The sequence below is a fragment of the Anabrus simplex genome, chromosome X, assembly GCF_040414725.1.
Source record: "Anabrus simplex isolate iqAnaSimp1 chromosome X, ASM4041472v1, whole genome shotgun sequence".
NCBI lineage: Eukaryota > Metazoa > Arthropoda > Insecta > Orthoptera > Tettigoniidae > Anabrus > Anabrus simplex.
The window spans coordinates 197,950,435-197,962,908 of NC_090279.1; the positions used below are offsets into that span (position 1 = coordinate 197,950,435).

The 12,474-nt window shown below is 40.9% G+C and overlaps 1 long non-coding RNA gene across 1 annotated transcript in view; it reads right to left on the reverse strand.

Moving 5' to 3' along the window:
- LOC136886856 (uncharacterized) overlaps positions 1–11,865 on the reverse strand; it is a 28,771-nt gene extending 16,906 nt beyond the window's left edge. The window contains exon 1 of the long non-coding RNA XR_010861832.2: positions 11,648–11,865. This is a non-coding gene — a long non-coding RNA (uncharacterized lncRNA). The remainder of the gene's footprint in view (positions 1–11,647) is intronic.
- Positions 11,866–12,474: the final 609 nt, after the last annotated feature.

Sequence of the window (12,474 nt, forward strand, 5' to 3'; positions counted from 1 at the left end):
GATCTCATAACATCAAATCCAAATAACATGTTTTCCTCATGTGTCTGCTAGCTCCTGGCAAGAAATACGGAATAGCTCGGAGACAGACTGGAGTACAAATTTTTTAAAAAAATGTAAAATAGATAAAACGCTAAATTCCGCTATAATAAATCTAGAATTCCGCCAAATTTAGAGGAAAATCCGCCAAGTTGGCAACACTGAATGACAACAATAACTGGCAAGGTTAACAGAGTTAGCAAGAGGAAGGACGGAAGAAAATGGAAACCTCGAGAAAACTTTTAATTTTGTGTTTTATGGATGCGTAGGGTGTGAATATGTCGATATCGGGTAGTGAGTTAAGACGGTGGAACATACAGCGTTGTTGTAATGTTAGGCGGACAGGACACATGAATATGCCGGTTGAGTGTTGGGACGTAACGAAGGTCGGCCCCGCGGTGTAGGGGTAGCGTGACTGCTACCTCTTATCCGGAGGCTCGGGGTTCGATTCTCGGTCATGTCAGCGATATTTACCAGGAAATGAGAGCTAGTTCGAGGTCCACTCAGCCTACATATTTACAATTGAGAAGCTATCTTACGGTGAGATGCTGGTCTAGAAAGCCAAGAATAAGGGCCGAGAGCATTTGTTATGCTGACCACACGACACCTCATAACATGCAGGCTGAGCAGCAGGTAGGTCATGGCTTTTCGGGGTTGTTGCACTATGTGCCGAGATTCGTAGACGGCTTCTCAGGTGAAGTATGTTATACCGAGGTAATTGAAAATATAATAATAATTTCATGTGGCTAAAGGCAGACCCTCCGATGAGAGTGGACAACATCTGCTATGCGTAGGCTCCGATGAGAGTGGACAACATCTGCCATGCGTAGGTAACTGCGTGTTATTGTGGTGGAGGATAGTGTTATATGTGGTGTGTGTGAGTCGCAGGTATGTTGGGGACAGCACAAGCACCCAGTCTCCGAGCCAAGGGAATGAACCATTTAAGTTTAAAATTTCCAACCGGGCCGGGAATCAAATCCGCGACCCCTGTGACCAAAGGCCAGCACGCTAACAATTTAGCCATGGAGCCGGACTAATTGAAGATGTTAGATATAGCTGTGTTCCTAAAATCAGGATTGCGAGTCTTAACAATGAAAATGAAAAAGTTTAATACAGTGCATCCTCGATATGTCGAACCACCTCGGGAGCTAAATACATGGCCGGCTCCGTGGCTAAATGGTTGGTGGCGTGCCAGATGCGACCGTGCCGCATGCGACCCGTGCCACTAGCGACCGCATAATCTGTAACCGTGCCGGATGCGACCGGCGTTGACAAGCACATTGTCATTTGATAAGTTGTGTCATCACCCAAGATAAGGTAAGCTAAACGAAGTGCAATGCCATTTCATTAAGTCCTATAAGCAGCTACTGCCCCTACTTTACATAACACTTCTGGGGAAAACTCGTTTTACAACACTAAACATGGTGATGCGTTTACGTCTTTTCCCAACGGGCGAGTTGGCCATGCGGTTAGAGGCGCGCGGCCCTGAGCTTGCATCCGGGAGATAGTGGGTTCGAATCCCACTGTCGGCAGCCCTGAAGATGGCTTTCCGTGGATTCCCATTTTCACACCAGGCAAATGGTGGGGCTGTACTTTAATTAAGACCAGGGCCGCTTCCTTCCCATTCCTAGCCCTTTCCTATCCCATCGTCGCCTTAAGACCTGTCTGTGTCGGTGCGACGTAATGCCACTAGCAATAAAAATGATCCTAATTCTCTGAAATTATTTACGACTTAGGCCTACTTACTTATCGTGTCCTGTTAGTACCAGGAGTGTCCGAGGACGTGTTCGGCTTGCCTGGTGCAGGTCTTTCTACCTGACTCCCTTGAGCGGCCTGCGCGTCTGGATGTGGGATTATGATAATGAAGTAGGGAGAGATGAAACCCGGTTTCGGCACGTAGCCTACCCCTCTCAAATAATTCCAAGGGGTCTGGTAAATGCTTTACGTCGCCATAAGACGGCCGAATCACCATCAACAGCATCATATCCCCTCACTCGAAAAGGTTTGGATTTGAATCCCGGCTTTTGGCATGCAATCTAGTGATTAGAAACTATCTACCACCAACTTTCCTACCCTGCCGGCCAACATTCTGATGGTGAATTTTTTTTTCATCCAGGCTAAGTGGCTCAGACGGCTCAGACGGTTGAGATGCTGGTCTTCCAACTCAAATTTGGCAGGTTCGATCCTGGCTCAGTCCGGTGGTATTTGAACGTGCTCAATCAAATACGTCAGCTTTGTGTCGGTGGATTTACTGGCACGTAAAATAAGTCCCGCGGGACTACATTCTGGCACCTCGGCGTCTCCTTAAACCATAAAAGTAGTTACTAGGACGTAAAGCCAGCATCATTATTATATTTTTCTTTCGACCAACGGCACTCGAACCTAGTAACAACGGTGTCAGACCTTTATTTTAGAAAAGACCAAGTTAGTTACTTATAAGCAATCTGCCACTTGGTGACAGCCCTTAATGCAGATCAATTGTAAGTGATTGATGGGTCGCATGCGGCACGATGCTTTTCCGCTCGGTCGCTATTGGCACGATAATGGCCGGGTCGCATCCGGCACGGTCGCATCTGGCACGTAACCAAATGGTTAGCGTGCTGGCCTTCGGGCCTTTCGGGAGGGCACACGCCATTATATACTGAATATATTATTTTAAAAAGCATTTTAAAATATACAAACTCTAATAATAATAATAATAATAATAATAATAATAATAATAATAATAATAATCGTATGGCCTCAGCTACCGTGTGCAGACATTTCGATTTGACGCCATCAGGCTGTCTGCTCGTCAATTTCGACGTTCCGTTTTACTCTAGGCTCACTAGATGGCAGACAGAGTAAACCGGATCTCTCTTGGGCGTCTATGGCTGAGATTTAATTAATTTTGTCGAGTAAATACCAAATGTATCACCAGAGATCTTTTACATGCCGACATCGTACGACATGGAGTGTCGAATGGATTTTTTCCGCCCTTCAAAAATCCGACTACCTCTGCCGGGTTTGAACCCGCTATCTTGGGATCCGGAGGCCGACACTCTACCGCTGATCCACAGAGGCAGCTTATATAAACTCTATTTTACGGCATCACTTTGATGATGATGATGATGATGATGATGATGATGATAATGATGATGATGATGATGATGATGATGATGATGATGCTTGTTTTAAGAGGCCTAACATCGAAGGTCATCGGTAATTATAACCCTTATTACAGTAACATTTTAGGAGACAGGATACAGTACATACAGTAGTGAAACAAAAAACATACGTCGGTTAACACCTTAGGAAAAAAAATCCCTTACTCTCTTCTATTTGTTACTCTAAAGCTAGCCATACACGTACAGGGAATCCTGAACGAAAAATCCTCCGGGATTTCCTTGGGGATTTCCTCAGCCGAACCCTCGCCCACACACGGAGAGGAATTCCTTACATCCTCAAGGAAAACGCCTTGGGGATTTCCTCAACCGAACCCTCGCCCACACGCGGAGAGGAATTCCTTACATCCTCAAGGAAAACGCCTTGGGGATTTCCTCAACCGAACCCTCGCCCACACACGGAGAAGAATTCCTTACATCCTCAAGGAAAACGCCTTGAGGATTTCCTCAACCGAACCCTGGCCCACACACGGAGAGGAATTCCTTACATCCTCAAGGAAAACGCCTTGGGGATTTCCTCAACCGAACCCTCGCCCACACGCGGAGAGGATTTCCTTACACCCTCAAGGAAAAGGCCTTGGGGATTTCCTCAACCGAACCCTCGCCCACACACGGAGAGGAATTCCTTACATCCTCAAGGAAAAGGCCTTGGGGATTTTCTCAAGGTTCAACTCCAGGTTGACTGGGGGTGTTTGTTTTTTCACGTGGTGTTGCAAATAATTTTCATCATGGTAAATTTTTGAACTCGCTTACCACAAGCAAGGTTCATTCTGGTTTATTTGTATAAATTCTGTTAAAAGTTCTCGAGACATGACGATATAGGACACTCTCGATAATCACTTCACTTCACAAATCCTCACGGCCTACTGCCGTCAACACATACACGCAGCAAGAGACTCGGAAAATCCGGGCTGCTTGGCCTCAAGGCGGAAAATAATTGAATTTTTTTCGGGATTTTTGGATCTCTCGCACTCAGCGCGGCCTCAAGGACGCCACTACACACGTTGAGGAATTCCTCACGGATTGGACTGTTCAGGCCGAACCTTGAGGAAATCCCGCTCGTGTATGGCCGCCTTTAAACTTTCCTTCCTTCACGTTGACACCCGCTTCTAGTCAATACCACGCAGCCGAGATTCGTAAATGGAGCTTGTCATCCACGACTTCGCGGGTTGCTTTCGTACGTGACCGTTCACACCCGAGAAATCGCGAGGCTTCGCCGATTTTCCGATCACTAGTAGTTTTACTTTGTCGGTTCCCGTCACAATAGCTCCCAGCATCACTGCAAACCTTTCTTTACTTCTTAACTCTCTGCCGGGCTGAGTGGCTCAGTCGGTGGTATTTGAAGGTGCTCAAATACGTCAGCCTAGTGTCGGTAGATTTACTGGCACGTAAAAAGAACTCCCGCGGGACTAAATTCCGGCACTTCGGCGTCTCCGAAGACCGAAAAAGTAGTTAGTGGGACGTAAAGCAAATAACATTATTAATTATTATTACTTCTTAACTGTTCCTCACAAACCACAAATGCCGCATTGCACAGTTAACGTTGAATAAAATTCGAGTTATAGAGTATTGTTTGTATCGAGAAATCGATGTAACCGAATTTCGAGTAATAAAGAAATAAATATACGCGAAGAATAGGAAAAAGGGTCGGGAAATGCAAGATACTTCGAGATACTGAAAAATCGAGTAATGGAGATATCGAGATATCGAGGTTCGACTCGATTTAGTCAAGATATTATATTTGTGATAGCAAATGGGGACCAAATAGGCGAACAGAGGTCAATAATGGGGAAAATATAGGAGACGAACTATAATTTTAAGGTATTGATAGATATAATTTGAAGGTGTTGATATAGGCTAATTAATATCAACGAACCTTTAAAGAATGTGCCTAGGCTAAGCATCGCTCGGGGTTATTTACAAGATTATCCAACGTAAATGCATAAAGGCTGACTAAATAATAACTCAGAAGAAAGTAAATGACTTAAAAACAAGAATTTAAAGTAAAAAATTGCTGAAAATGATGAAAATCGGCAAAACAAATGACCTAACAGTAAAAAATAGCCAAAAGTACTTTAAAAAATACGCCTTTCTGTAATCGAGGGCCGTGCTCAGGATTGGCAATGTGTATGATGGTGCACCAGTCAGAAGATGACATGTCATCAAATTCCGGGCCCGTTTATCTTTCACCGACGCATTCCTGTAGAGTATGACATTGAAGTCGAAAATTCAAGTTTCACACAGCACATTCCTCACTAATCGGAAATGACGGATTCCAGGACAGGGAAAGTCATCTGTTCTTCCCACACCCCTCCGCATACTCACTTGCTGTGAATTACAGTATTTCAAAAAACTCTTCGGGATGGCGGAGTTAAAAACTGAATGTTCCTGTTGGAGTTGTTACCTTTCATTTCCGTAAGAATTGCATCACTTCGGGATAGATCTTGGTACAGAGTTTGCAAAAAATAAATTGATTAGAATATCGGAACACATCTTGTCAAGTGATAAACTACACGTCTCTGTAATTATCATGACCATGTGCTATGTGACTTTCCAAATATTGGCACTGTGGCTTGGAACCCTGAATTTTAATCTCTTCGCTGCCATAAATTGGGGCATTCCAGGAAACCTGTGAGGCCTAGCAGGGGAAGGAAACACTCCAACGATGACACGTCGGCCGACGGAACCGCGTGCAGCTCGGGATATTCATTCCCGTGTGCTTTACTTCCTATATTTGCATGTTTTAAGAATAAAATAATTTCTACGTGTTTTGTACTATAAAGTAATTTTTAAAATATCTGTTTTGTAATTAGGGGTTGACACAAAAATCTGCCAAACAAAAATGTACAGTAATTCGTTTTTCAAAATTGTCATCGTCTAATACTCGCAGCAGATGTATGTTAAGCATATAAAATACGATTTTCTGAGTAAAATTATGTAATGCGTGTCTTTTTTGAGAGCGATTAAACACTTTTTTAAACCTGCGTGCAATGCCTCAGTACAGTATTTGGCGTTGCATTTAGAGGAAAACAACTGGCACTTTGGAGGATTTTAAGAGCGAAATGCTTCAGAAAAAGTAAAAATATTTTTCACAGTAAGCATAGAACGAAAAACAACACAAATTATTCCTAACTATATGCGTTTTGTTTTGCTGCATCGAGCGATTACATTTCCTACTTCGTACGAGTGCGCGGTCCTATTACTCTCATATGAAACACAATAAATTTTGATTACTCGTAACATATAAGTTATTTTATATGAAATAGCACAGACGAGTGTGTTGTTCCTGATCTTTAATGTATATGAGCAGGAACAAATTGTCGCTTATGGAACAATGCTGAAAATGGAAAACAGTTTATATGCAAAGTTTCTAATAATTAGGAGGTAACTTGCATATTTAAGAAAAAAGGTTGACAGCCCCTTTAGGGGAAATTTAATAATTTACATAACCCCAAGGAATCAATTCAGCCGGCCTCGTGGTGTAGGGGTAGCGTGCCTGCCTCTTACCCGGAGGCCCCGAGTTCTATTCCCGGCCAGGTCAGGGATTTTTACCTGGATCTGAGGGCTGGTTCGAGGTCCACTCAGCCTGCGTGATTAGAATTGAGGAGCCATCTGACAGTGAGATATCGGCCCCGGTCTAGAAAGCCAAGAATAACGGCCGAGAGGATTCGTCGTGCTGACCACACGACACCTCGTAATCTGCAGGCCTTCGGGCTGAGCAGCGGTCGCTTGGTAGGCCAAGGCCCTTCATGGGCTGTAGTCCCTGGACCACGTTTACAATTTTTATATCTTTTCTCCGTTCTGGTGTAAAATTTCTTACGTGGAACTGGCACTTTTAAAAGTGATGATAATCCTCTATGAACGGGAATCTTGTTATCGATGGCAATAACGCTGGTTGATAAGGAGTGATAACGTTTAATAACGTCACTTGAGAGTGGAGATCTCGTATGGAACAAAAACTTGATTTTACAGGAGCGAAAAATCTGTTCCATGCTTGAAAACGGAACTAAATTGTGCCAATTAAGAATTAAATTTGATAATTATCACAGTGGTGAGTACAAAAGAAATTAGAGGTACAGGACAGTGGGGTTGGTTCGTTTTAAGAAATTCTGTTGGATGTTTCCTTACGTCGTTTCCAAAGAACTCCTTCATATAGCCGCAACGAAATAATAAAACTATACTTCGGAAAAAACTGCTAGTACTTGGTCTCCATTCTTAAGCGAAGATAAACTGAAAAGTCGTAATATTTGTGGACTTGTTAGCGTTGGAGGTGAATATTATAAAAACAAAATTATGGATTTGTGATGTATTTATATTGAACTAGCCACAGATCTTTGTTTCGAACATTTAACATTTTCTATAGGCCTACATCAACCGCAGAAAAACCCGTTCGGTACTTCTCGAAATTAACCTACACAAAGTTTGTTGATTTCATTAACACATTTACACTTACATTTGATGTCAGAAATTACTCTCTCTCTCCCAGCGTTTATCCCAAATTATGGGGTCCGCTGCTTTGCTACATCTCCTCCATTTCGTCCTATTGCTGACATCTTCAGGTTTTAAACCAACGTCGTCCATGTCAGAAATTACTGATTATATTACTTCAAAACTGATTTATATTAGTTTAATTGTAACATTTTTTAGGAATTAATTAAAATATTTCCTTATGGTTTTGTAATTCATTGCTGTAAATAATTCAAATTAAATAAAGAGAAGCTTTTCTTTAGGAGTGGGAACTTCATTACAAAAGTCCCGAGTCAGTATATTAGTTTTTTCATCGCCATTCCAATATTTGACACAAAAATAAGGCAAGATAATATTTTAAAACATGGCTTTGCATGTGCTAGGATTTCATGTACAATCTCTTCGGCCGCGGCTTATCCACGGTTTACGAATTTCCTCGCATTTCGCGAATGTAAAAGATTAAATATTTCTTTCTCGACCATTTTTTGTGAGGTCGAGTGCAGAAATTTCAGATAGTTACATAAAATATAAAAAATGTAATTGAAACAACCTAATTTTATGCAGGGGTGCAGCGTATTTAGATACGTTTCCTGGAGGGAGTGCCTGCCAGTAGTTTCCATGGCAACAATATTATCCAGGACCAAAAGCTAATTACTTAGAGCAATAGCGCGCTCTGTCTACAGGTGCGAAAATATTGACACTAAAATATAGTTTACATGTTGGAAAATATTGATTAATCAAGTGAAATTCGAGAGGTCTGTTAGGAAAAATCTGGCAGCTGTCTCTTTTTGGTAAAAATGATTAAACATATGGGCCTAAATGCATAGGGGTTCAGAGCCCAAATTCGGTAATCGATTACCGGTAAGAACAATGTTACATCACATGAAATGACAGAGAGAATGAAATAACGTGACGGAATTTACGGCGCTCCCTCGATTATTATTTTGACCTCACTGTAGTGACAGAAACGAAATTTAACAACAACAAAGAATAGGGCAAAGAAGCTTGCGGTTGAATCTTCATCATCCAAAGAAGACTTCGACATAGTGCCTTTGGAGTCGGAAGAAGAGTGGGGAAACGAAAGTGAGGATGACGAAAGTTTGGAGTGTGTCTACTGTGCAGGCCTTTTCTCGAACAACCGACAAGGAGAAACCTGGATAAGGTGTACCTACGTACTATTTAAAGTGGAGCACAGACTACTTCAGCCAGATTCTTTTGCGAAATGTGTGTGGGAAAATGGACAAAAGAAAATAAGAATGCTCAGACACTAGCAAATGTTACCTTGTCAAGTTTTGAACCGAGAAACGTTGAGACTGTGCACTCATCGATCCTGATGAAGAAGTGCATTATTCTGTCTGCAATTGTAGTTATTTACGTATTTCAATAATTTAAAAAATCGAAATTAGAAAGGTGTATTTTATTAATATGAATTACACTGTACAATGTAGAGAAATGTTGTTGCAGAACCAATCTATACTATTCACAGATATGAATCTATGATAATGTTCAAAGTATTCAATAAACAAGAAGAGTAGAGCCTAGCCGATATTAAGCTGCGTTTCTCTAATAAACAGAAATATCTGTAGAAAATGAGAATAAGGTACAGTCGAAATCGCTTATACCGACACTGAAGACCGTCACTCAACGCTCGTTATAGGCGATAGTCGCACAAACCGTTATTTTTTTTCCTAAAAATGTAATCTTAGGCTGTACACTCACATGGTTAATTAACAAATATTAGGTAAAATCTTCAAAAAACGTAAGTGAAAGAAGTAGTTATTCATAGCACAGTATTAGTGGAGTAGAACTGCGAGCAATTTGACTGGCTTTCACTTGAAGAACAGGTCCATTGATTGGCACATTATTAGTTCTTTGCTGATTAAACGATCTCAGTTAAGATTCTTCAATATCTTTGCGCTCAGATATTATGACACGCTTGATTTTTAAATAATTTTCTTCGAAAAGAGACTGAATTTTCTCTCTGACCTTCCTTTTCTCTTGCGTCATCTTCACAGCGATACCTGTCTTTACTCTTAAACAGACAGAGTAATTTAAAATCTACAATAATGTGCTTTACATTGTTGTCAGCAATCCCCAAGTGCGTAACAAACAAAAATCAACACTGGACGTTATTGCCGATACATTTCCCCGAAAATACAGTATAATCAAAATACGATATGTCGTTATAAGTGATGTCGCAATAAACGGTAATTGCTGATAGATGGCAGTTCCTCTGCGTACAAATTGTAAAACGGAGAACAGTATTCAGACTGATTCTACAAAACTGCCCTGACCATTTTCACGCAGTGACATTAGGCTACATATATCCTTTTTTATTTTTGCGAGCAATCTGCGAGGCCCGTTAAATGTCCGGGCCCTAACATAACGCCCCTGCTCGCTCTCAACAAAAAAAAATGTATTGGATTTAATTTTTCAAACAAAATCTGGAAAAGACAATCTGCCTGATGGTGGCAATTTTAATCTTGAGTTACGATTCAAGCCGTGCTTAATCCAAACGTGTCTGTATAGGCCTATAAGAGTTTTATCTGTACATTGCTCAGAATTTAAAAAGAATGGTATTTTTGTATCGGTGGTAACAAGAAAACGCACCTTTTAATTTTCCATTATTTCTGTCTGTATACGCATCACGAGAAAACGGATGAAGAGAATTTAATGAAAATCCGTCTGTAAAGTTGGGGAATAAGTCACTACAATCTAGGCTATGTATCATTTTATTCATGCTGAGTGAAATGGTAGACTAGTTTAAGGGAAGGCCCAAAATGTAATTCTCAAATAACTACAGTAGGCTATAATTAAATTTCCGATCATTTATGTCTCATACATTTTTACCGTACCGACTATGATAAAATATATATTCATGAGTTCGGATTTTTGTTGCAAAGTCCATATCAACGCCGAGCCTCGAGAAAGTGGGTAAACAAAATTCAATGAAAATCGGTACGTTAACTTGGTGGAATAAGGAACTACAGTCTACGCTTTAAATAATTTCATTCACCCCGGGTTGAAATGGTAAGTTTAGGGGAAGGTGCTTACGATTTAATTTTTAATTACCTATCATCCCAGCTCTGGAACTTTGGACTGTTGGACTGTTGTTCGTTAAAAGTCAGAAAATGTGCTATTTTTCATTCAATCGAGTATTTCATATGATAGCATTGATTTTAATCGCAACTTTCCTACTGACGTCGTCGTTGTAATGACCTATGTTGGCTTCAGTTCGGAAAAACCACAAAGACAAGTCTTTCTGAGAATTGACTTCGATCTTTTTTTGATTCCCTAATAGGGGCGACTATCAGGAGGATTATCTCTCTTTACATATTGGAGCTCTCCCACTTTGCATGATTAATTGTGTTTGTTGAATTATAGCTAGTTACTTTTTGACACCTTTGATGTTAGTAATACTTGCTACGTCTCCCTAAAATGCTTTGTCGTCTTATACCTTTTTAGGTGATATTTACCTAATTTTTAGGGCATAAAGTTCCGAATTATCATTCACTGAAATGTAGTTTGAGGAGATAATTAAACACTTTTATAATTATGAATTAAAATATTCAAATCCACTTCAAGAATAAACATATTGTTTAGGTTACGAAAAGGAGTTTAAAAAAATGTATTTTGGATACTAGATTTGAATAGATATTTTTTTAAACCTGTTTTGAAAAGCTCGCGAATTTATTGTGGAAAGACACAAAACAAGCAAGGCCAACATCCAAAAATACGTGTGGCACGTACAAAGTGTTCTGAGGTGCTTCACTAAAACGTTCCTATTTTTAATTCGAAAAGAGATTCTTGTGTGTTTATAAACAGCCAGTCCTGCAGCATGGTCTTTCGACCTCTGTGCAGTGTTTCTTGTCTGTTATCGGAACCTAATCGCATTCACGACAATAAAAAAAAAAGAGACAAGAAAAAAGGAAGACATAACATGCATAGTTAAGGGTGTTATATCAAGAGAATTTACTCACGAGATAATTTGTATTGTCAGTACGAAGAGACAAGGCAAAAACAGAAAAAAATCCTGTAACTTCTTCTGTTCTTTTTTGTTACAGGGAAGTCTGTCGATAGGTTTAAACACGCCCGCACTAGTCACACCGACACACTAACACACTCGAGCATTTCACTTAACGTTGCTCCTACAATCCTTTGCCGATGGTGTTGACTACTAATTTCTTCGCCTTTTCCACTAGGTGCTGTTGAAGAAGACGGGTGTTGGAGACCTACTACACACAGATGAGAGGACCATGCACGATCTGTTCACACTAGACTTCATCGGAAATGGTAGGGGGGCCATGAAAGCGAAATGGGCGTGGCTTTGGTTACCGCGAGAAAACCTGGGATGGGTTCAGTGTGGGCAGGTACAGTCTGGTGAACAAGGCAATGGAGCACCTCCTTCGCTTCTTTCTTCTTAAGACTTGTTAACTAGTGAAAGGGTTTTAAAGTGCAGAATATTTTGCAAAAATATAGCTATTTTCATACAGGTAGCTCAATATATGTATTTTGGGACGTGAAATGAAGCAAAATAAAAACAATTTTTGCATATTTTTCACCTTTGTGTGTGTGTGTGTGTGTGTGTGTGTGTGTGTGTGTGTGTGTGTGTGTGTGTGTGTGTGTGTGTGTGTGTGTGTGTGTGTGTGTGTGTGTGTGTGTGTGTGTGTGTGTGTGTGTGTGTGTGTGTGTGTGTGTGTGTGTGTGTGTGTGGGTGGGTGGGTGGGCGGGGGCGGGGGATTACTAGACTACATGTTGCTGCCTTTTCCCTTCTATTTCAAGATTCAACACACCTTTCCCCACTTTT